At 37.9% G+C, this 22,122-nt stretch overlaps 1 long non-coding RNA gene across 1 annotated transcript in view; it reads right to left on the reverse strand.

The window, feature by feature from the left end:
- Positions 1–566: 566 nt before the first annotated feature.
- LOC129057682 (uncharacterized) overlaps positions 567–22,122 on the reverse strand; it is a 32,278-nt gene continuing 10,722 nt past the window's right edge. Inside the window, exons 3-4 of the long non-coding RNA XR_010136214.1 lie at positions 5,763–5,820; positions 567–1,577 (exon numbers count right to left, since the gene is read on the reverse strand). This is a non-coding gene — a long non-coding RNA (uncharacterized LOC129057682). The remainder of the gene's footprint in view (positions 1,578–5,762; positions 5,821–22,122) is intronic.

The following is a 22,122-nucleotide window of genomic DNA, read 5'->3' on the forward strand; positions in this document are numbered from 1 at the left end:
CAATAATAACAACAAAATAAAAATTACCTAGGAATAAATTTATGAGATAATTTGGATCTATTTGGGAAAAAAATACTATAAAACCTCACTGAGTTTCCTAAAATGAATATTAATAAATAAAATGGTACCCTATCTATATCTATTTGTTGATTCAATATTATAAAATTTAAATTTCCTCAAATTAACACATAAGCTTAATGAAATTACAAAAAGAACACAAATTATAATTCTCATTTTATTTTGGATGCAAGATTTGATAAAATAAATCTAAAATTTATCTGAAAGAATAAATGAATAAAAATTCTCAGGAAATTTTGTAAAAAATGTAACAGGAGAATATTTGTGTTGTTCAATATTAAAATACTTTAATTCTAAAACGAGAAAAGTTTTTCTAATATATGAATTGACAAACAGATTTCTGGAAGGAAATTAAGTATTTAAAAATAATATTTGAGAAAAGGTAGCATTTCAAGTGAATAGAAAAAGAAAAATGTTTTTTCCACAAAACGGTTCTCAGATAGTAGATTAACTATTTGAAAAAAATTCCAAAAGGAATAATAATTTGATTATCTTTAAAGAACAATCATTTAATTTGGATCACAGATATAAATGTAAGAGATAAAAATTATAAAACTTTTAGAAGAAAACAGGCATAACTCTTCACGACCTTGGATTAGGCAATGGTTTCTTAGATATGACACCAAAAGCATAAGCAACAAGAGAAAAAGGTAAATAAAATGCCCTTCATCAAAATTTAAAATTTTCATGTTTTAAAAGACATCATGAAAGCGTAGGAATGCAATCCATAGCATGGAAAAAGCATTTGCAAATTACGTATCGGATCAGACTTGTATTAAGAATATGTAAATTATGTTAAGTGAAATAAACCAGCGCAGAAAGACAAACATCACATGTTCTCACTTACTTGTAAGATCTAAAAATCAAAACAATTGAACTAATGGATAGAGAGTAGAAGGATGGTCACCAGAGGCTGGGAAGGGTACTGGGGGGATTGAGGGGAGGTGGCTAATGGATAAAGAAAAATAGAAAGAATGAATAAGACCTACTATTCGATAGCACAACAGGGTGACCATAGTCCATGATAACTTAATTGTACACATTAAAACAACCAAGAGTGTAATTGGATTGTTTGTAATACAAAGTATAAATGCTTGAGGGGACAGATACTCCATTCTCCATGATGTGATTATTACGCATTGCATGCCTGTATCAAAATATCTCATGTACCCCATAAATATATACACCTATTATGTCCCTACAAAAATTATAAATTTTTAAAATAGAATATGTAAAGAACTCATTCAATTCAACAACAAAAAGGCAAGTAATCCAATTTAAAAATGGGTAAAGGGTTTGAATAAACCTTTCTCAGAAGAATGTATACAAATGGTCAATAAACACATAGAAGATGCTCAGTAAGATTAGTCATTAAGGAAATAAATGCCAGGTGTGGTGGCTTACACGTGTTATCTCAACACTTTGGGAGGCTGAGGCAGGTAGATCACTTGAGTTCAGGCATTCAAGACTATCCCAGGCAACATGGCAAAGCCACATCTCTACAAAAAAACACACAGAAAATTAGCTGGGTGTGATGGTGAGTGCCTGTGGTCGCAGCTACTCAGGAGGCTGAGGTGGGAGGATCACTTGAGCCCAGGAGGTCAAGGTTGTAGTGAGCCATTATTGCACCACTGCACTCCAGCCGGGGTGACAGAGAGAGATCCTGTTTCAAAAACCAAAAAAAGGGAAACAAAATGAAGAACACAATGAGATACCACTTCATACCCACTAAGATGGGTACAATATAAAAAGTATAATACTGTATAAAGATGAACAACAAGTATTGGTGAAAATGTGGGTAAACTGGAACACTGCTGGTGAAAATGTAAAACGGTGTAATCACTTTGGAATACAACTTGGCAGTTCCTCAAAAAATTAAACATGGAATACCATGTGCCCTAGAAATTCCACTCCTGTGTATATAGGCAAGAGAATTGAAAACATGCTCACACAAAACCTTGTGCAAGAATCTTCACAGTGGTATTATTAATAATAGCCAAAATGGAAACAACCCAAATGTCCATCCAATGATGAGTAGAGAAACAAAATGTGATCATATCCATACAATGGAATATCATTGAACTATAAATAGGAATGAAGTACTGACCTATGCTCTGATATGGTTTGGATATTTGCCCCTTCCAAATCTCACGTTGAAATATGATCCCCAGTGTTAGAAGGGGGCCTAATGGGAGGTGTTTGGGTCATGGGGGCAGATTCTTCATGGATGGCTTGGTGCCCTCCCCACAGTAGTGCATTCAAGAGAGATCTGGTTGTTAAAGAGTCTGGTGCCCCTCCTTCTCTCTGTCTTGCTCCCTTTCCTGCCGTATGACATGCCAGTTTCCCTTGCCTTCCACCATCAGTGAAAGCTTCCTGAGACCCTCACCAGAAATAGATGCCGGGGTCATGCTTCTTGTACACCCTGCAGAACTATGAGCCAAATAAACCTCTTTTCTTTATAAATTGCCCATCCTTAGGTATTCCTTTACAATAATGCAAAAGGACACATGCTACAACATGGATGAAGCTTGAAAACAATATACTAGGTGAAAGAAGCCAGACACAAAAGGACAAACTGTGTGCAATTTCCCTTGTATGGAACATTTCAAATCAGAATATCTGAATATAGAGAAAATAATTTAGTGGCTGCTGGGGGATAGGCAGAAAGGGGGATGAGGAATGACCCTTAATGGGTACAGGGTTTATTTTGGGTATTGATGAAAATTTTCTGAAATTAGACAGTGGTGATGGTTGCACAACTCTGAATATATTAAAAACTACATAAAAATTGCATGCTTTAAAGGAGTGAATTTTTGGTATGCAAGTTTTATTTCAATAAAGCTGTAATTTAAAAAATATTATACAAAATACATCACTTTTAGTGAATCAAAAGAAAGATAATAGTATTGACAATTATTTGTACATGCTGTTCCTTGGAGTTCTTGAGGAGGATATTCTCCCACATATATCAATAACAATAAAAATATTTGTATCCTTTCACCTAACATTGATATGTAATATTCTATACAGTTAAATGATTACACCTCCCCCACCCCACATTTAGTATACATGTATTCATTGAAAAACTGGAAATATGGTTTTTGCAATGGAAATTAGTTAAGCATTTTTGCATATAGCTCCATGCTAGAACTTCATGTGATCACTGAACTCATATTGTAAAAGAATATTTAGAAAACTGGCTAGCCATACGTAGGAAGCTGAAACTGGATCCCTTCCTTACACCTTATACAAAAATTAATTCAAGATGGATTAAAGACTTAAACATTAGACCTAAAACCATAAAAACCGTAGAAGAAAACCTAGGCATTACCATTCAGGACATAGGCATGGGCAAGGTCTTCATGTCTAAAACACCAAAAGCAATGGCAACAAAAGCCAAAATTGACAAATGGGATCTCATTAAACTAAAGAGCTTCTGCACAGCAAAAGAAACTACCATCAGAGTGAACAGGCAACCTACAAAATGGGAGAAAATTTTCACAACCTACTCATCTGACAAAGGGCTAATATCCAGAATCTACAATGAACTCCAACAAATTTACAAGAAAAAAACAAACAACCCCATCAAAAAGTGGGCAAAGGATATGAACAGACACTTCTCAAAAGAAGACATTTATGCAGCCAAAAAACACATGAAAAAATTCTCATCATCCCTGGCCATCAGAGAAATGCAAATCAAAACCACAATGAGATACCATCTCACACCAGTTAGAATGACCATCATTAAAAAGTCAGGAAACAACAGGTGCTGGAGAGGATGTGGAGAAATAGGAACACTTTTACACTGTTGGTGGGACTGTAAACTGGTTCAACCATTGTGGAAGACAGTGTGGCGATTCCTCAGGGATCTAGACCTAGAAATACCATTTGACCCAGCCATCCCATTACTGGGTATATACCCAAAGGACTATAAATCATGCTGCTATAAAGACACATGCACACGTATGTTTATTGTGGCACTATTCACAATAGCAGAGACTTAGAACCAACCCAAATGTCCAACAATGATAGGCTGGATTAAGAAAATGTGGCATATATACACCATGGAATACTATGCAGCCATAAAAAAGTGACGAGTTCATGTCCTTTGTAGGGACATGGATGAAATTGGAAATCATCATTCTCAGTAAACTATCGCAAGGATAAAAAACCAAACACCGCATGTTCTCACTCATAGATGGGAATTGAACAATGAGAACACATGGACACAGGAAGGGGAACATCACACTCTGGGGACTGTTGTGAGGTGGGGGGAGGGGGGAGGGATAGCATTAGGAGATATACCTAATGCTAAATGACGAGTTAATGGGTGCAGCACACCAGCATGGCACATGTATACATATGTAACTAAACTGCACATTATGCACATGTACCCTAAAACTTAAAGTATAATAATAAAAAAAAGAATATTTAATGACTCTGTAAAATGCTTGTGATATAATGTTCAGTGAAAAAAAGCAACATACAGAACTTTCTGAATGTAGATCCTTATTTGTAAAAGAGAGATAGCCATTAATAGACAGAGGAGAGAGAGAAAAGAAAAATGAAATTAGTCACTCCACAATTGATAAATTCATCTTGCAAAATGTGAAACTTAGAAATGGGCAAAATAAAGTATTCTAGGCATAGTCTGTGTCACACAACAGAGAAGGACTGTTAGATGCCATGTTTCAGACTTGGTATTCCACTCACTGTGCCTATTATTGAACTTCTTTTTCCAACTTTATTCTATTCAGTTCAATTAAACAAATATTTACTAAGTACCTACTAGATGGATGGAAGACCTTGTTCTAGGTGCCATAGCAGAAGCACAGATGAATAAGTAAGTAGATAAGACAGAGAGAAGCATTGATCAAGCTGGGTAAGAAGACAAGATAAGAGTACGGAGATGGGCTCAGGGTTAAGGATAAGATTGAGGGTGCAGGTGCAGCTGTTGTGAGAAAAAGGAAGAATGGAAAGATGGTGTTGCTGTGGTCATTTGAAACATTTCTGAAGGACAATGAGACCATTATTATAGCCCACCTGTAGCTGAAATGGAGAAATGGAGAAATGGCTGGTGGAGCAGCCCAGGTGAAGCTACTTTTAGAGTCTTGCACTTGGAGGCTGAAGTCATGGGGATGAAAACAAGAGATGAACTAGGAAGAAAGGCTGAGCCTGGCGTATGGTGGGTATTTAATAAATACTTACTGAATGAAGGAATGAACTACAAGTGTAGAAAATAAAAGGTACAACAGGAGATAAATTATAAATCAGTCACATGGATCTTTTAGAAGAAAATTTGTTGAGGGACAGGGAAGGCCCAAAGAGCTAGAAGTGGCAGTAGTGAGCTAAATGCATCCAAACCCTGTCCTCAGTTTCTGGGCCTGAAGAAGAGGTAGAAAGGGATTTTCCCACTGGAAAGTTTTGCCAAGGAATGATACAGTTAAAGGTATGTTGAGTGAGGCTGTAGGGAAAAGCCTTAGAGGAAATACTGGAGATGGAGGCCTGCCATGGGGCCCTAGGGAAGGACTTTGATCCAGATTGGTCAGAAAAGGTGGGGGTGAAGGGCTGCAGGGAGGAGCAGTGAGAGGATAGGAGGGAGATGGAGCTGGGAAAACAGGCTAAGTAAGCCTGTATGCAGGAAGAGGGTCAAAGAAAGAGAACTAAAGTCAATTCTCACTTACCTTGATCCGCCTCCTAACCCAGAGCTTGCCTAGTTAGATGAGACCTCTTAGACGCCATCTGCAGTGAGAATGGAATAAGATGACCGATTATGACATGATTTTTGTCTTTAATGCACACACACATGCAGTAAGTGACATTTCTAGGTGAATAATTAAATAATCTCAGGTCCTAGAGATAATTATGCAGACATATCCAGTACACAGAGAGGTAAAGAAGTAACTTGCCTACAATTTCTCAATGATAGAGCTAAGACTTAAATCTAGGTCTCATGACTCCTTGACCAATGCTTAAAATAAAATAATTAAATTTCTAAATACATTTTTTTCAGATAATTGTTGAAAATGTCATGTTGGAGAGTGTAAAACATATTATTGAAACCAATATGGGTTGCATTTCTCAGTTTCCTTCAATTTACCATATTTTGTACTATCATAGGAGCAGACTAGGGTCTTAAAAGACACTTTAATAGTTGTTATAATATAATACTGCTTACTACCTAATACCCTGTTCTAGGCTATGTGTTGAAAAATTGATTTTGTGATAATTCTTTCCTGTGTCTAATCAGGTCGATAAATTAAACTTATAGTTCTGTTATTCTAGGTCATTCTTTTTTTCTCTAAAAAGAGTGTTAGCCATTGGCCCTTCCCAGATATTACTCTCAAGCTTGCATTTGCCAATTCAGAATCTGATATCTGAAGCTCCTTGCTGCACATAGATGATTTCCCTTCCACAACCCTGGTTGCTATTATTGCCTTTGTTATTTCCAAAGACAGTGTGCCATGATAACAATTTGGTTGGGAACTGTATTTAATATGCCAGGAAATCCCATTCTTTCAATGATTTTCAAATTTTCTTCAGGGTTATCTATAATAAAAATAAGGTTTCCAGACCACGCACATCAAAAATGAAACATTATTATTTAGAACATGTGTTTGGTTTAAAAAAAAATCTGGGGTGATTTCAGTACAAATCCTGCTACTGTAATTTCCTATTTAAACTAAACAGATGAGTTCTCCTTTTCAAATACGCCACTCAATTTCAGCCCTGCCCTGGTCCCAAGAAATGGGGAAAAGAAGTATCTATCTACCTTTTGAAATATGTGCCAACCATATCCCTGGCCCCTTGATATGGTGTTTCCAAAGAGTGTTACTTCAACCTGGAGCGGCTATCAGCACCAGTGACTAATTAATGGATTATTTACTAAAGTTCTTTTCCTTTCTTCTCTCCTTCTGAAAAAGATGCAGAGGACAAGTGAAGAAAAGCCAGACATGTGTATTCCATTTGAAATCCATGATTAAAAAGCTTAAAAATTCAAACCAACATAAAAAACTGTTTTATTTTAATACTCTGGAAGGTTTCAGTGAACTCCATTATTTTCACTCACTATTTGCTTGAATAATTTAGGCAAGAAAGCTAAATTATACATAAAGTGTACAGTTAGAAGAAAAAGTTCATGCACAGCCCTAGGCTATAGCCTTCCCCTAATGATGTCTGAAGTCAGTGAAAAGAACTCGTTAGACTGAGAGTAATTTCTCAGGGTTTAATTTTTTTTTTCTTAAAGCAATAATGTTCTTATAAAAATCTGACAAATAATACACTAAAAGAAAGCCACAAAAGAGTCTCCAGTTAAGGCCTTAGCCCCTGTAAGCTTTCATTTAATTTCATATATAAAAGTTGGCTTTCCATACACCACAATAGATGATTGTTGGCAGCCTCGAGTGATCTGATTCAACAAGGAAAATATATGTCTTGATTGAATCGAATTGCTATTCGGCCCCATCAGAATTCTGAAGCTACAGAGTTAAAAGAAGATGCTTCATGCTAAGAGACAAACCCGAATCCACTGTGGAAAGAGGATCAGCACCCACTCAGTGCACCATCATTTGAACAAGTGGTTGCCACTTGGTAGGGTATTGTACTTAAGGAGCTCCACATATCATTAAAGATTTATGGATTCACTAAAATGTCCACATTCCCTTTAAGCATAACAACAGAGACCCTGGCTGCCGCAAGATGACAGGAATATCAAAATGGTACCATTGTCACCTTTGATTTCTGAGTTGCCTTTGTTCTTTCCTTAAAGTTACACAATTGTAGAATTTGAAGAATCCGGTTCCACCCCTTCATTTTATAGATGAAGAACCTGAGACCCAGAGAGGTGAAATGATGAGCTCAAGGCTACACAGCTAATGTGTTTGCTCATTCATTTCCAAATGTTTATATATTTAGAGAGAGAGAGAGACAGAAAATAATTCCAAGTGGAAAGAACACCATATGTAAAGGTGAAAAGGTAGAAACTGGCATGATGCCTTGGGGAACAAGAGGTGCTGATTATTGTCTGGTCATATTCCCTGTCCCCATGCCCCACCCCCTATCTCCCAAGACACTTCTAAGCAAATCTACACCAAGGCAGCCTAAGGTGGCAGGTGAGAGCACAGATTACTTGAGATTGAATCCTGGCTCTGCCTTGTAATAGCTGTAAGGTCTTAGACAGTTCACTTGCCTCTCTCTGATTTATTTTGTCTAACAGTAAAATGGTGGTGGTAATAATAGAACCTACTTCTTAGGGTTGTTTTGAAGATCACATGGGTAATAATGCATCTAAAGTGTTTACAAACAATGTCCAGCACATAAAAGTTACATGAACATTTGTTGTTTTATTAATATTAATGGGCAATAAACTCTTACACATGAATTAGGTCTCCTGTCCATAGCTGATGAGACAAGGGGTGGGCAGTTGACCCAGGTGGACCAGCTGTCAGGTAGCCAATGTTCTACAACTTGTGTGGCCTCAATTTGAAAGGATAAATTGGGCCATCAGAGTGGGACCATCAGGAATTATGAAATGGGCAACCAAGGCCTTGGGCCAATTAACCAAGAGGCTGAGAAAAGCAAATGATTAAAAAGACTCAGGGCTACAATAGATAATAGGGTCCTAAGTGGAAAATGAAGTTACGAAGTTTTGAGGAAGCCAATTGGTTGAGGTAGGAGAACGGGGCATGTGTGGGTGCATACTCATGTGTGCATGTGTATACACATACACACACACACACACACTCAGTTCCTGAAAACTTTCTATGTTTAATCCAATTCCATGGGTAAACAACTCTCACTAAACCTTCTTTTCTTAGAGGTAACTGGAGTGAATCTCAGGCTTTTACAGTCAGAAGAAACTGCCAAATACTAACAGACAGTTCTGCCAGGTAAATGTCATGAGTCCCAGGGAGAAGGATAGAGGATGACACTGGGATATAGGCAGAGGCCAATTGTGAAATGCCTGGAACGCCAAACTGTGTTGAATATTTCTCCTGAAAGCCACTGGAGGTAACTGAAGGATTTAAACCAGTGAGGCATGTCTGATCAGATGCCACCAGTTCTGTAAGATTCCCCAGGCAACCATGCGGAGAGTAAATATGAAGGGCAAAAATGACTAGAGGAGGAAGGACAGTAAAGGGGCTTTGGGCATAATCTAGGCTAAAACTGATCAGAACCTGAACTAGGGAAATCATGGTAGAAATGGAAAGAAATAGACAGATAAGAAAAATGTTAAGAAACTGGCACTTGCCATGGGGCACGAGGAAGCAGCTGGAGTCCAGGCAAGATATTTGACTTGAATGTTTGGACAGATGAACTGAGAAACATAGTTTGTGGATAGACACTGAGAGGCTTGCCTTTGCCTATACTGAGTTTGAGGTACCTGTTGAAAATTCAAGTGTAGATGTTCTGTTGCACTTGGATATGTAGTTACAGAGCTCAGCAAAGTATCTGGAATGACCAGTTGAGGAGCTTACAGGATGAAAGTGGTAGTTGAAGCTAAGTGTTTGGCTGCTGTCTTTCAGCATGATTGTCAGGGTGAGAAGAGAGGGCTAGGTTTATGGTTTGGGGAACACCAGCATGTATGGTGCCAACAGAGGAGTCTCTGCAAGAGTCCAAAATCTAACGGACAGAAAGATGGAGGACATCCAGGAGAGGGTATAAGAGCGAGGAGGACTTAGGAACCAAGAGGGGAGGAAATGTTAGGGTAGAAAGAATGATCAGCAATGTCAAGTGTGGAAGAAAGTTTATATAAGTTAAGGGCACAAAACCAATCATTGAATGTAGCAGCATGAAGGTCATTTGAGACCTAAGCTTAAAGAGTGTGAACAAGATTAAGATGACAATAGCTTAAAGTATTAAGAGGAAGGAAAGTAAAGGGAAAGTATGTATGTTCCAGCTGTAAAAGAAAAGAAGGTGAAGAGAATGTGGGGTCAAATAAAGATTAATCGTTTGTTTGTTTGTTTGTTTCATGTAGAATAGCTTTGACACTATGAACTGAGAAGAGACATGTTGATGAACTCAGAAAAGGAAAGTTAGTGACACAGAAAAGGGAGGCCTGTTGGAGCCAGGTGTCTGCTGGGGAGGCAGGAGAATACAAGATCCCAGGCACAGGTGGAGGGATTAGCCTTGAACAGGATGAGGGACAATGCTTCCATGGAAACAGCAGGAAAGGATGGAGACCAGTAAAGATGTTTCTAGGTGAGGATTCTGCAAGTTGAGGGAGTTGGTGTTTGAGGGAGCTGTTTTTCTCAGTGAGGTAGGATGCAAGAGCATTTGCTGACAATGAGAGGAAAAGCTACAGTGTAAGGAGTTTGAAGAGAAAATAAAATGTTAGGAAAAAGTGCACCACAAGGGCAAAGAGAGGGATGGAGCAGGAACTCATGGAATTGCCAGGCCATTGAAGAGCCCATTGAGTTTGAAAACCATTGCTATATGAAGGCACCAGTTCACGTGGTAGTTAGACTTTCCTAGCAGTAGTCCACATCCCAAGGTGTAGGAGCAGAGAAATGAAAAGACTGGAGGATGCAGGACGGGTTGGATGGAAAAGCTAAAGTGATGGTAAAAGGAAGATGGACGAACTTAGATTTTAAAGAGGTAGAAATGAGTCAAGAGGGAGATCTGAGTTTAGGAGGCAAAGGGGAGGGTTTGGCCTGGAAGATTTGGTGGGAGGAGGTGAAAAGGTGGTAGTTATGAGAGGAGAAAACTGGTGACAAATAGAAAGACAGGAGTTTGTTGTCAGCATGTGGGATACAAGAGTTTAAGATTTTAGAAATAAAATAGTAAATTGTTGCCAAAACCAAGACCAAAGGCAAGTCCCCTGACTCAGTCATAGAATTTCTTTTCCTGGAATGTCTCTGGCTTCTCTGAAGAGACCTAGTGCCATAACTGAAGGCCAAACTTGCTATAGGCTGGCATGAACATTTGCCAAGGTAATTTATCCTCTTTTGTCACTGGGGTTCCAACTGAGGCTGGAAAAGCTTGAGAAAGTTTAATCACACCGTTCTTCAGAGTCTATCGTAGACACTAATAACTTGCTGTGTGATATTAGCAGTTTTACATCTTACACTGGAATCATTTTGTCACACTAGTTTAACATTACCATCATGTAGCTTAGTATTAGTGTGATACAGAAGTAAAATTACATGTGCACTTTTCATATTGTTATATTGAAATCCAGTATGTATATGACACTAATACTATTCAAATTCCGTAAAATATACAGTTCCTAATATAAAGACATTTTAATGTTATGTTAGAATAAGAATGCAGATCAGTACACTTCCAGAGCTAAGCAGTGGGGGAGAAAGGACTAAAGGGCTTAACATTTATGAGCCTTAGGGAAAGCAGTCTAAAGATGGGCTTCATGCCTGACATCCCAAACCCAACCTTGCCTTAGCGGGCAATCAGGGCAGTACTCATTGGCCAGTTGTGTAAGAATACAAGTCAGCAAACTTTCTCTCTAATGGGTCAGTTTGTAAATATTTTTGGCTTTGAGGACCATTTGGTCCCTGTAGCAAATTCTCAAGTTGGCCACTGTAGGACAAAAGCAACCACAGACAATATGTAAACACGAGTCTGGCTGTGTGTGATCAAACTCTACTGATGGACACTAAAATTTGAATTTCATATAATTTTAATATAATGAAATAATATTCTTAAAATTTTGTTTCAAATATTAAAAAATGCAAAAACTACTCTTAGTCTGTGGGCCATACAAAAACAAATGGAGGATGAGATTTTGTACACAATAGTTCATTGACCCTAGGTAAGCAGATTATAAATCTGCACGAGCCCTAAATCAGGATTCCCTGGCAAGCCCTAGTGGGTTCAAGTCCTCTTGCAGAACTTACCTATGCTAGTACATACATTCGTAAACTGACCTTGATACAAAGGAGACGTATTTTGTCTTCTCTGTATTTTAACTTTCCTCATCTTCCACCCACAGAGAGCTGGCTTTGGTCAGCCGTCACAGTGGCAGTGCTCTGATGCCTGGCCAGAGCATCAGAGAAGGTGTGCCATGACCTTATTTGTCAAAAAGGAAAGAAAATAATTCTTAAGTTCGGACCAAGTCTTTGGATGCCCTTCCCTTTATATTTAATAGCAAAATATTTATTCCCAAGTGGAAGGCCAAAATTATGATAGTAAATGCAATAGATACCTCTATGAAAATGTCACATGGTGATCAACATTTCTTTGGTAGCACTTTTGCTTTTGCACGTAACCTTGTGGCACCTTTCCAGCAATTTTTGGCTTGGGGCTTCTTTGGTTGGTGCTGACTGCCTCAAATTTCCAAGTCCATTTGTCTCCCCATCCCTTTTCTTAGAACGAAATACAGTAATACTAGAGTTAAACATCTATCCTCACAGGAAAGAGCCCTTTTGAAACCTCAGAATACGTCTTAAATCCTTTCTCTGCACTTTCTCATGGCAGCCTTTGAGTGAGGCTTTCTGAATATTGAATAGTCTTGCTAGTGGTTGCTTGCTGCAAAACATGCACAATCATGGAGGATGAGGTTACCTGCTGCCCTTGAGGCCATAGTTTATTCAACATTTAACACCTAAGTAACTCAGAATTGATCAATTTCAGGCTCTATTCTTGCCAACACCCATTTGATCAGAACCTGCCAACAGCATGGATTTATTTTTAATTAAAAGAAGAAAATTCAGAAGTGGGAGTAGAGGTAGGACTTACTTATAAGCCATGCCCATTTTTCCATATATACTGTCTTTAGGAATAGGATGGTTCTACTCCCAAATACTTCATTGGGTAAACTTCCAAATAGCCCATGAAATGTGATTATTGATACTTTCTCATAATTAAAAAAAGTTTTATGTAACAAAAATGTTCTCCAGAAGTAAGGCACATTTTCTACCCCAAAGATGGCCAATACTTCACTACAACTCTACCCACATAAACTCAGGGCAGTTACTGCTCCTCCAACAAGTGTAACTTTCTATCTGAACCTGGTTGTGCCCATTAAATTCTTCCCAAACAACCACTGCAAGCAGCCTCTAGCAATTGGTCAAGCTTGGCTCAGATGACACTTCTTTAATCTCTGCACTATATTTAAAAAACAATTTTGTCATTCCCTGTAATCATAAGAACAACTTCCAAAACATGTAATGTTTATTTATGCAGTGATACACTAAGCACAAAGATTGGAGTCCTATAATTTTTATCTCATGCCACAAAGCTTCTATTACTGGAAGACTTTCATGGAAGAGTCTCTCTTGTGGAAAAGAATGATTTCATAGCTTAGCGCTAAAATGACCTAGAGCTTTTTCTGGGACTCAACCTTACATAAATAGTAATAACTGTACAAAAACATATACATACATGATATTCATAATACCATTGTTTATGATAGCAAAAAGTAGGAAACAACCTAACTGGACAAAAATAAGGAAATGGTTAATCAACATGGTAATTCCATATACTGTAATATTATACAGCCATTAAAATGAGAAAAAACAATGTGCATTGACCTAAAAAAAAATACATTGATACAATCTCATTAAGAATGTATGTGCACGTGTAAATGTGTTCCTATACACAGATATGTTGGTATAACTCTATCAAAGGGAAAGACTGAAAAGATCACGTAAAACTATAAATAGTGGCTAAGTTATTCCTGGAGTCCAGGATAAAGGAAATTTCACTACATAATTTTTATGATTTTTGAAAAAGCAGTGTGTGGGTGTGTCCATTTGTAAAGATTATACTGTTAAGATGTGTGCCTTCCAATGTACATACATGTTATGTATTATTTTATTAAAATAATAATAATAATAATTACATGGTAATGGGGAATAAGTAGATATATAGATGATAGAAGAATGACAGAATGATGATAATTATTGAACCCAGGGTGGATACAAGGGGGTTCATTGACTTATACAGTTTATGTTGTATATGTTTGACATTTTCTACTATAAAAGTATTTATTTTTCTTTTTAAAAAGGTGGGATTTTACAAAGCCCTGGAGATTATCCTTTGGGACCCGGTAACAAAGACTTATTTGAGATGTAGCCATTAAAACTAAAGTCTCAAACAAACAAGCAAATAAAAATTATTAAAATAGCCAACAGACAACATCAGTTTACCCAGATCATTTCAATGTCACCACCGCAAGGTTATTTCATGTTTCCTCATCCAAACCTTTAAGGAAGACATACAAACACAGACAAGCCCAAATATCAGCAATATTTCAATACATTGTTTTTAACTTGCATATAATTTAAAACTGTTATTTGCTTTCAGTTAGGAGTCATGTAGCAGGCTTCAAGTTGGATTCAAGACCTTTTGACTCCATTGTGAAGCGACATTGTGTAACGTACCTTATCTATGCTCCATCAGAGAACTGAACTACTCTCCCCATCATCTTGTCTTTTTACTTAGATTGAGTATGGAAGGATAGAGATGAACCTAAAAGATTTTTGAGTAACTTAAAGGACCTAAGTGAGATTCAAATATATGTCAGAAGGAAGCCTGGACTTAGGCCATCCAGAGCACTTCAACAATGGCAAAAAGGAGGGGACTGGGGCTCCTGGAGGGTGAAGTGTGAGGAACCACAGTAGGGGGAAGATAAGGCAACAAGGAGGGAGGAAAGGCCATGGGCCTTACCCTATTGTCCCGCCTCTCTCTTTCTTCACATGGCTACCTGCAGTCCAGCCATCACAGACATAACCCTGCTCCCTTCCCGTGATGAGGCAGAGTAGGCGCCAGGAGTGCTGGTGTGAGATGGAAGCTCTAGCAACAAGGAAGCTAGTTATAGGAGCATCATAACCACAGCAGTGGATCTGGAATCACATTGTTTTCCTGCTTAAGCCTTGATTTTAAGACAAGAACTTATTATGGAAGGTAGGAAAGATTTATTGCCATCTCATGTTCCTAAACATGCAATAGGACGAAAGCGTAAGATCCCTAACGAAGAAAGATTTACAATTTCTGATCATTCCAGAGGAGGGTGATGCAATACTTCCAACATCCTGCAGGGCCCCAGGACACTGAATTCTTCCTGTTTATCCTGGAAAGGGAATATATTTCTGGTAGTAGTAGGTTTTGTCCAAGGTTTCAACCATGTGTTGTTGCCCCAGGCTGTCCTGGAAAGCTGGAAATTGGAGCCATTCTCTATGGAGCCAATTGGTTGTGGCCTGATCCTCACTAAGGATGGTCAAGCTTTGAGAGGGGAGGTTCCCCACTTACTAAAAACCCACTCATGCTTTGAAAACATACAGCGTAAAGAATAGGCTGACCATAGGACCCTGTTTGCCTGGGATGATCCTGGGAATTTAGGTACTGACTAGTTATTAATAGTACCCTTTCATTTTAACTAGCAAATTAGATAATACATTATATGGTCACCCTAACTGAATGTTGCTACATTCCAAGTCTAACTTTTGTGCCTAAATTCTTACTGTTGTATCATCATCAAATCACAATTTCCTACTTCATATTCAAAGCATATGATCTTCAGCTACTTTAGGGGACAATCTGTTCCAAAGTGACATTTGCCTGGGGCAACAGGCCAACCAAGGTGAAGAGGGCCATACTATCTGAAGAAGAAAGTTGGGTGAAGCATGCGGAAAGGTACATTCAACTCTGGGTCAGGGGACAGAAAAGCCTTCTCAAAGAAAATGTTTTGAGTAGAGGAGGAAGAGCATTGCAGGCAGAGGGGACAGTAAAGCAAATGCTCAGAGGAGAGAAATAGCATTTAAACTTTTGGGGAATTAAAAGATGATGAAAATGGCTGAAGTGTAAGAAGCAAGCTGGATGGATGGGCCCTAAGAAAAAAGGCTGGAGGGAGATGGGGGTTCTAGATCACATGGGGCCGTTGGTGCTCTGCTAGGGAGTTTCAACTTTATCTTATAGTGCTTTGGAACTCATACCTGGCTAGTCTTCAGAAAACCTGGAAAGTGTTTTAAATTCAGACTTACTCCAAACCAAAGGTGAAAACATTTTTATACAATTAAGAAAACTATAAATATGAATTGGATATTAGTTACATTAAGACACTATCATAACATTTACAGGGATCAAATGATACAATGTCTAGGATTTGCCTTGAAATTCTCCAGCAGGAAAAAAAGGGGAGAGTAAAGATCCTGTAAAAAAAAAAGTGGGGGTACGTATAAGGAAATGTTGGGCAGTAAAGAGATTATTGAAGTTGAAGAATAACAGTAAGGGGATTGATTTTTTATATTTTCCACCTTTGAGTGTGTTTAGAAATGTTCATAATCAGAAGTTAAAAATGCGTATTCCTTGGGTCTCATCTTAGACCTACCTAACCAGAATCTTGAAGTAATAGGATGGAATTTTAGAAAAATTCCCTCTGGTCACTTGGTAGATGTTGGATTGAGGGGTGGTGGGTGACAGACTGAAGGCAGGGGGACTAACTGGAAAGCCACAACAATTTTCCAGGAGAGAGACAATGAAAGGTTGAACCTAGGCAGTGGATGTGAGAGAGAAGGATAGACCTGAGATGAATCCTGGAGTTTCATAAACAAGACCTCATGTCTGATTAGATGGAGAAGATGAGGTTGACATTGACTGTTTAGTGACCGAATGAATGGTGCCATTACTGAGATGGGAAATATAGAAGGAGCAGATATGAATAATGAAAACTAGAGAATTCAGCTTCAGCTTTTTCCAGAGATTAAAAATATGGAATCTCCTCTATTAATATAGTTTCAATTTTTGCCAAATTTCTTATTTATTAAAATTACTTCAAGATGTGAAGTCTATGCAAATAATACATTTTCTCTGCTCTATATTCCAGGACTATGTCTCCATTCAGGGTTTTCAGCAGGTCTGCCTTTGAATTCATGTGACTTGATTCACTATTTACAAAGGCATATACCCTCAAGGTTTCCAGCATCTCCTGTGTCTCTTGCATTTTCCTCTCTGCCTTTCCCCAGTATCCTACCAAGTCCTGTCATTAGAGAACAAGCAACAGGCCAAGTACAGGGTCTTCTCTTCCCTTGAAAGTGTGGAGGCATGTGTAAACACTCCCAGCGGCTCAGACCCCAAGATCAGCCACATCTGTGCTTTCAGCATTTTTGTCTTTTTTCCAGTCATTTCCTTTTTTCAGTTGTAAGAATTTGAGCCTGAGACATGACATCTTTTAGGAAATCCAGTTAAACCCCATGCTTTCTAACAACTAGATTTAGATTTGCCCAAGGGACATGAGGAAGTGGCCTGCGAGTTCCTTCTGTGTTGGGAACCTCTCTGGAGACCCGAGTCTTTCCTATAATCTCCACGGGCTCTTTGCAGAAAGCCGTATTTCTTCCAAGTCTTTATTTTCATCCCTGTCTGAACCTGCCTTCATCTTCCTAATGGCTAATTAAAAAATTACAACCAAGAGCATTAAATAGTAAACCCCTTCCCTGCTGTTCTCTGTTTAATTTCTGAGGCCCCAAGCAAAATGTCTTTAAAAGAATCAGAAAGAGCCACCTTTCTGCTTGCAAACTACATGATAAACAGCATCCTCGTGGGGAGAGGCCTTTATTCTAATAGGTAGCCCTTTAATACGGGATGTGCTTGGGCATTACTTACATCTTATTCCAGAAAAATAAAGATTAGCGGGCCACATTCTCCCCAACGTCATGACTTTTCACTTGTGTGTGTTAAAATAATTTTGGTGTGTGTGTGTGTGTGCATGCGTATGTGTTTATTCTTCCCTTGGTGCTTGCTCATTCCATTCTACGCTAAAGCAACTACGAGTTTTAAAACTCAGAATTATTATTTTTTTTCATATGACCTAGGAGCCTGAGCTTGATGAAAATTTCTCCCCATTCATGATATGCACACTTAAGCTGATGCTCGATTTCATTTGCAAAGAGATCTTGGAAGGCAGCGTCTAAATAATAATCAACATAGTGCTCTAGTTGGATTTGTTTATACATTGTCTTAACACTTTATTACATATTTTAATAGAACAGGAGTTTAAAAGCTGAAATCAGACATAGTCAGCTTGGCCTATTCTAGATTATTCTTCATCAATTGTTTTTTCTTGTGATTATACAGTTTTACTTTATCATCCCTTTGATAACAATTTCTGCATGAAAATTGACTTTATATTTCATTTTTCCCGTCTGTTATCTTAGCAGCATTCATACGCAAACACCCTTTGTGCTGCACTGGTAATATAACTGATCAGGCGAAGCTGTGCCATAAGAAATCAAAACCATAATAATGTCTTTGGGTTTTGCATTTTAAATACTGCGTTCATTGTTGCGCTGAGGTTTCTGATCCCTTTCCAGACATTATGGAGATTACCTTTGGTAATGCCTATTTCATTGTACTTTGATATAAAATAATGTGTGTCATAAATCATCTGAGTGACTGTCATTAAACAGAAAAGCGCCTACTTATGATATGTAACAATTTGCTTTTCTAATTTGAAGAAGATTGAAGCATTTTAATTATGGAAGGTCTTTGCAAATGAGACTGGAATTCAATATAAAATTGTATTCCTTGTGGAATTGTTGGTTAGAAATAATCAAATCCTTATTCATTAATTTTACATTTTTTTTTGCAAGCACTAAATAAAAACATTCTTAGGAGGGGTTTTCCTAACGAAAGCCCCATACTTTTGTTACCATTAATCTGAGAAAAAGTTGTGTTCACATATTTAAGAAAAAGGCACAAAAGAATCGTTGTTACTAGGAATTAATTAGCAATTGTGAATTTGAAAAAAGTAGATTTAAAATTGGGAGGTCATTGTCTAAAAAGTTGAGAAAAGATGAAGAAGGGGCATAAAATAGAAAGGGTGGGGGGAGAGAGCCATTTAAAATTATTGGTGTGTTTCATAGTTTTAAGATTGCTTTCATTTGGAAGAGAATGGGGGTTTGGAGATTTCCCAGTGAAGAACAATTGAAAATTATTGGAGCCCTCCTCTTTAAAGGTGATCAGAGCTCTGAACATGGACATTGCAGTGAGATTTAAAATTATGAGAGCTCTTCAAATTGTTTAAAACATTGATTTTTTATAAAATGGATTTCCACATTTTATTTCTTCAGTGACTAGGTAATTACAGCTGCCTAGAATCTGAGATACTTTATTCTGAAACTAGTATTTTCTCTCTCGTTCCTTCCCTTTTCTTTCCTTCTGCATTTTTTTTTCTCCTTAATAAGTTTTCTAGTTTCCCTTGCTTCTGGGATAGACACATCATTCTTTGTTCTTGCTCACAAATCACTCTGTGACCAAGGAACCAGGAAGTTATTAGGGGTGAGGGGAAGGTCAGGTCGAAAATTCAGATTGATCTAACCTATTCTCACAAAACAGCACTTTGCCTACCTTACACCTAAAGCAAAGCACCAATGCCAGCTACTGCAATATGACTTTTAATAATGCTTCATGAAAGAAAAGACTTCAGCAGCTTTTACAGTAAGTGTGATAATGATTCATAGGAACTACGAAGTTGTCACTAGTAAGTATTTAGTTACAGTTACATTTGCCCATACACATCATTCCAAGTACACTTTTTTCCTTCTTCCCTCCTGTTTCTCCTTTCTGTCTTCTCTTCTTTTGTCTCTTGTCAATACAGACAGTTGAAAAGGAAATTCCATAATTCAGTGTGGAGACTGATGAAATTGGAAAGTGGATCCTTTAGTTGGGAACTCTAGATGTTGTTCTTCCCATGTGTTAGAAATTGGTCTTGTGTAAACACACACACACACACACACACACAGAGAGTCTTGTGCAAACTAACAGGGGATGTGATCAGAGATAATTAATTCAAGAACTCTAGTTTATATAGCAAATTCTGTCTTTCTCTCCATTCGTAAAAAAATTCTCTCCCCTTGCTCCATTGTCCTCTCTGTTGCTTATGATATTTGGTAATGGGCAGGAAGAGGGTTCCATGTGTTTTGTACAAAGCTGTATCAAAGTGAATTGAACATAGTATTAGGTCTTTGTCAGCCTCAACTCACACCTGCCATACACAAGGTTTGTTGGCCTTTCATGCACATCATAACTTGAGTCTAAATCTAAAGGAACAGGGAAGGCAATAGAGCAAAGCTATCCAGATGTTGCTCAGTATGTGCGATTGTAAATTTTAAAAGTACCAGCTTTCCATCCAGATTTTAGTGCATTGGGAACTATATGAAAATTCCAAGACATACTGGTTTATTGAAATGTCTGGCCATTTCTATATGAACTTTGGAACAGATGTACTGAGGTTGGCAATAAAACTGTGATAATAAGGAACATTTCCACATCAACTCACTAAACTACTAATCTATAATGAGGGGCAAGACTCAGCAGTGGAGGAGAGTGGATTTTCATGATTATCATTATTTGTAACACAGTGTCAATGATGCAAATTCATCCTTGACTTTAGTTTTGTTCAAGATTTCAGGGGATTGAGGCTGACATGTACATGGTCTGCTTTATTCCAAAATAAACTGACAATTGAATTTCAGTTTTACTTTTTAAAATCAACAATAATAACATAGAAATATGCTACATGTCTTTGAATTTATCCTTATAAAAGTTATCATTGTACCATTATATGTGATACCCCTAAGAAACTCAAATCAAGTGCTTGGAGATCCTTAGAATTTAGAAGTCTGAGTCTAATTGATTCTCAGGGTCTATGCAGAGAGTAGAGGTTTGCACTCCAAAAGCGGGGGGCTTGGTCTGGGTGTGCCTGTGGTGTGACCACTGCCTTTACAGCTCACACCTCTAGATGGAGAAGAAGGTATGCTGTCTTGCTGCCTTCTCATTCTTAGTCACAACCCAGCTCATTGACTCCTCCATTTGAGAACATTCCAGGATGCAGTTCCAGGAAGGGGATCCCTGGGGTTAAGGTTAAACCATTTGTATCCCTTTCAGGGATTTGCATAACTGTGCAATTAGAGCTTTGGAACTAATGTAGGTCCCCTAAATTCCTGAAGATTTCACCCAAGAAGACTGACTATTGATCAGTCGAGACTACAGCTCATGAAATAAAAGGAAAATATACACAAACAAAAACAAAAATGAAATGTGACTTACTTGGTACTATATGGCTTTTTAATTCTTTCTCAGCCCCTTTTCTACTAACCTGTGGTACTTAGACACTGGATTTTTTTAAATGAATAATTTTACTCTCCGATGCTACCAGGAAGACTTCAGAAGCAAAGAAAGCATTATGCGGTGGGGAAAAAAAGGAAGCGGAGGCAGATTTATAAATGACACAGGCCATTTCCACATGAGAGCTACCTGAAGAACAGGGCTTCAGGGCTATTGACAAGCAAACGAGCATGTCACAGAGCATGCTTAAAGCCCAAGTACTGAGGCATCCTCCTACTCAGCCTCTTTATTTGGTCGCATTTGGGAAATATTAAAGCTAGTAGGGTCTTATTTACTCTTCTCTGGAATTTTAAAAATTATTTTTTCTACCATGACCCAGTTTTCCCACAGCAAGTTTTGCTTATTTCTCTTTTTAACTGTAACATGGATCTTATCGATCGCCTCATATATTTCCCTGTTACTTGTTTTGAGAGTCCTGAAACCCTAGGAAAACAGACAAATGACCAACAACAGAAGGAATCAATAGAAGTGAAAGGAGAAAATGTATGTGACCACTATTTGTGGAGAAAATCAGCTCTGTTTTCTCGGAGCAGGACCTCTTAGAGTCAGAGAGGGGCCTAGGCAACTTCCTTCATTGTTGTTGTTTTTTGGTCTGTTTTGTTGTTTTGTTTTTCTTTTGAAATCTTTGGTATAGTAAAAAGCAAGCATGGTGAAAACATGGGTGAAAAAACTGTTAAATATTTCCAATATTTACATTTAACAAACTAATAATTGTAAAACACACAGAAATACAACGACCATATGTTTAAGTTCATTTAAAGAGAAGATCAAAAGTCCAAATTGGAGGCTTTTGTGAATGTGAGCCCTGGGACAAATGGCTCCTTGCCAACCTCTTCTGACAGCCCAGCTCCAAGCCCCAGATATGTGTCTGCCCCCAAGTATGTGATGTATATCTTAAACATCCATTTCAAGGTAAAATGTGAGCATAATCAATATGATGGCCCAGATACCTCACTTTGTGCATGG

Source organism: Pongo abelii, chromosome 12 (genome assembly GCF_028885655.2).
Source record: "Pongo abelii isolate AG06213 chromosome 12, NHGRI_mPonAbe1-v2.0_pri, whole genome shotgun sequence".
In the NCBI taxonomy this organism is placed as follows: Eukaryota; Metazoa; Chordata; class Mammalia; order Primates; family Hominidae; genus Pongo; species Pongo abelii.